The sequence below is a fragment of the Limulus polyphemus genome, unplaced genomic scaffold, assembly GCF_000517525.1.
Source record: "Limulus polyphemus unplaced genomic scaffold, Limulus_polyphemus-2.1.2 Scaffold196, whole genome shotgun sequence".
Lineage (NCBI taxonomy): Eukaryota > Metazoa > Arthropoda > Merostomata > Xiphosura > Limulidae > Limulus > Limulus polyphemus.
In genome coordinates, this window is record NW_013665806.1 from 852,994 (window position 1) to 857,183 (window position 4,190).

Genomic DNA, 4,190 nt, shown 5'->3' on the forward strand with positions numbered 1-4,190 from the left:
AGGGTGAGAGATAGTGAGTGATTGAACTGCAGTCGGAAGTATTATTGACGTTCGTTGCTATAGCGTTTGTTAGCGCGATTGTTGAAGTTCAGTGTATCGGTTAAGTTATATTCGGAAAGAATAAACCAGTTTTATTAAGTAAAGACTTGTGTCGTTAAAGTTTCGTTGAAACGAAGTTACGGAAAATTAATTAACACACGGAGACGTAACAATACATTGATTATCAAATACTATCTTTCTTGCTAATATTAACAAACCGGATGGATAATTTTGGTTCTGTTCTTAATCAATTACTATTGGCTCGCTTTGAGTGTGTGTGTGTATTCTTTAAACTGGATCTTACGCTTACATGTTGACCAAATTCACAGTGGTTTAATACATAATGAGAAGGTAAACATTTCCTTCATGTGACGATTTAAAGGAACTGCAAGTTGTATTTGCTGAACAATCATTTTAATTCAAATAAAAGTATCTGTTTAGTTAAAATTATATTTAAGTGAGTTGGTTTAAAATATTTTCATTTGTGAAATAAAATTATCATATTTTTTCGTATTTTTTTTTTTATAAAATGCTAAATAAATATAACTTTTATCAGCTTATTGAGAGAATTTATTTTGTGAGCTTTGTTACAGCATGCTTTAATTTAATGACTTAAAATGGATCACGCAGACCCATTGATATACTACACCTATTTCGTTTGTTTATTTACAAAATAATAATAATAATAAATAAACAAAAAACAAAAACAAGACAATTTATCGAATAACTCAAACTTGAACCAATCAGAATAACACAAACACCCACTGGATCATGAACGATTTGTTTGTTTGTTGCAAATCTCAAAGCTGTATAATTATCTGTGCTCAGCCCACCGCGAGTATTGAAATTCAATTGTTAGCGTTATAAACCCCCAGACTTATCGATGAGTCCCCGCGAGATATTTATGAAATAAACACGCTTCAACTAACATTTTTAATTAAAGAGAAATACGCAGTAAAGTTTATGTTCTGGATTTTAGAGTTATCAAGTTTCGTCATTTTGTTCATTTTTTTTTTCCAGAGTATATTCACTGCATGCATAGACAATAAAAATGTGGGAATTCCATTGAAACTTAATAATACATGCGTTTGTATTTAGAAGTTAATAATGTATATCTAAGTCTTAAAATAAAAAAATGTGGGAATTAAGCTTATAACTTATATTTTTTTAAATAAATATTGCATATTACTTATGTAATTGCATCATAAATATAATTCTCTGGTGAAAAAATAATAATTTCACATTATATTGAATTTATTGCGTATCAGTACACTGTTTTCACAGTTCCATGAAATTTCCATATTTTAATGCCACATAAAATTTAAAAATCGTAGATTCGAAAAGTTACCTACTTTTATTACTCACTAGTGTTTCGTCCACGTTAATATTTTACGTCTCTCTCTTTTTTTTTATCACATCTTGAAATACCGGATCGTTCCTAGAAATGGTCAACAAACTAGTAACAACTATAATAGTGACTACCGGTAGTAGTGATAACCACAACCGTGACTGTCATGTGTTAATGATGACCACAATCGTGAATGTCTTGTGCTTATTAATAGCGACCACAGCTGTGGTTGCCACGTAGTGATTATGACTGCAACCGTGACTGTCATGTACTAGCGATGACCACAACTGTATCTACTATGTGTTAGTGATGACAAGAACTGTGACTGTCACGTGATAGTGGTGATAACAACTGTGACTATGTTATGCTAATGGTGACCACAGTAGTGGTTGCCACGTAGTAGTTATAACTACAACAGTGACCACTGCGGATGTTCTGGCAGCTAGAAGTGTGGCTGTCTGACACAAACCTTTTAAACATATTTCATAAATATTACTTAGCTCACAGGGCGTGTTGCGGTTTCACAGTAGAATACTAATACTGGCGACAGCTTTATAAGAGGAAAGCGAAGACGGTTTAAGCTCCGTCTTTGTCTTCATTACTAGAATTCTAATGTCTTCAAACAAATGATTCTTGGAAAGTATAAAGTATTTGTCAGTAATCACATACTTGAAAATATTATAAACTACTATTCCATTGTTGCACTTTATCTTATGCTTTCGGGCTCTATGTTGTCAAAGTTCAAGATTAAAACTATATCGATTAGCCATATTCTAACTGATTCTGTTCAACTTTTCACAAGTTATGTAGTATTGAAAAAATAGTTTTCAGCTGTCAAAATATAGTCACAGCACTGTTTATACCTTAACTTGCAATCTAAATTGTTTATAGTGTAATGTTACACGTTGTTTTTTGTTTTGTTTTTGGTGTAATGTTACACGTTGTCTTTTGTTTTGTTTTTAGTGTAATGTTACACGTTGTTTTTGTTTTGTTTTTAGTGTAATGTTACACGTTGTTTTTGTTTTGTTTTTAGTGTAATGTTACACGTTTCTTGTTTTGTTGTTAGTGCAATGTTACATAATGTTTTTTTTTGTTTTGGTGTTAGTGCAATTTTACACAATGTTTTTTGTTTTGTTATTAGTGCAATGTTACACAATGTTTTTTGTTTTGTTGTTAGTGCAATGTTGCACAATGAGCTATCTGCACTCTGTCCATCACGGGGAATCAAAATCCTGGATCCTGAAAACTTACCGTTGACCCAGCGGGGGATTGCAATCTGTAATGTTAAAAGCCAGTGCAAGAAAAACATTCCCAAGGTTCCTTAAATCCTGACCGGGGTGAAGAGAAACATAAGTTTCTGAACCCCCCCCCCCCGATTATATTTGGCTTAGGGTTCTTTTTGAGCTCAGAGTCAAATGGCTTAAAATCGAAATTTCTGCCAAGATAAAATAAATAAATAAAAATAACGTTCTACGTAACTGTTTATGAATAGAATAATATACAACGTAAATTTTAACCTGATTAAAACTATATATATATAGCACACTTTAGAGCATTATTATATTAATTTTTCTAGGTGTTAATATACTAAATGGCATAACATATGTAAGAATATTCAAGTACAATTTGATTTGTTTTTTTGGCTCTAAACGAGAGCATAATACATTTTTGACATACTTCGCAACATTATAGAGACCTTGGAATCAACGTACACGAAATGAGAACAAACTGCAGAAGACTCACATTCTGCAACACATTGTATATTCATTAAAGCACTCAACCTTAAAATGAACTTGGGCACGTCCTATGGGTCATTAATAATTCTAATTCAATTACGAGGATAGGTAGAGTGTTCACGAAAAGCGTGAATATACCGCGTGCTGTTCCTCCAGTGCTTCAGGTACTCGTGCATCGTTGTGGCTTGACTTACATACACACTCATAGTTCTGTAATACGTCTGACTGATGTATTAAGATATTTCATGTTTGAATTGTGCAGTAGGCTTGGAAGTCATTCTTGAGTTATGACCGATACAAATTTTGCTTTATTTAATGCGCATATGTCATCCTGTATGATGTTTCTCGTGTTATTGTTGTTTCACAAAACATTAGTTCTTCGAGGTACACCAAAGAGATCGCTAAAATTATTTTAAAAAATGAATCATCTAATAACCAGATTAACAAAAATGCGATAAATTATGAGATACGAGAACATTAATGTTATAGAAGAATAGTTCAAATAGATAAGTTACATTAAAAAACCGAATACAGAGATACTCGATGTAAATTTGTAATAGTTAAATCAGGATAAAAACAACACTACAAAAACTATGTGTGACATTGAGGATAGTGATGAGAAATAAATTACTCAAAGTTTTTGAGACTTTCAAACGTTACAGCCGCTCACTACAGAGTTCAATTTCTAAAACACGAAACTTGCCGTCTCACATCATGCAATCAATCTCGTATTATGACGAGCTGAAGACTATTGTTTCGAAGATAATTTCTAATCAGTTTATCAGGGCAAATAACATAATAATAAGGGAGCTTACAGATAGGCATTTAAACACAAAACTACTCAAGATCAACGTTCTCACGTTAAACGTGCCATAATCAGATATGTCAAGTAACCTTTAATATTATTGACCTAGCTGGGCTGAATAAGTCTTAATACTGCTCGAAACTGAAGCTCTCCCGTGGTCAAAATATGGAGTTTCCATTTTCAAAAATAAAAAGATTTATATATTATTGTAAAAATGTTGTTCAGAAATAATGTTTATGATGAAGTATTGTCCAATATTATT

The 4,190-nt window shown here is 32.1% G+C and overlaps 1 protein-coding gene across 1 annotated transcript in view; it reads left to right on the forward strand.

Annotated features, from left to right (window-relative positions):
• Positions 1-4,190, forward strand: part of LOC106478280 (ankyrin-1-like) — a gene marked incomplete at its 3' end in the record, with an annotated part of 57,015 nt that overhangs the window by 21,608 nt on the left and 31,217 nt on the right. The window lies entirely within an intron of this gene.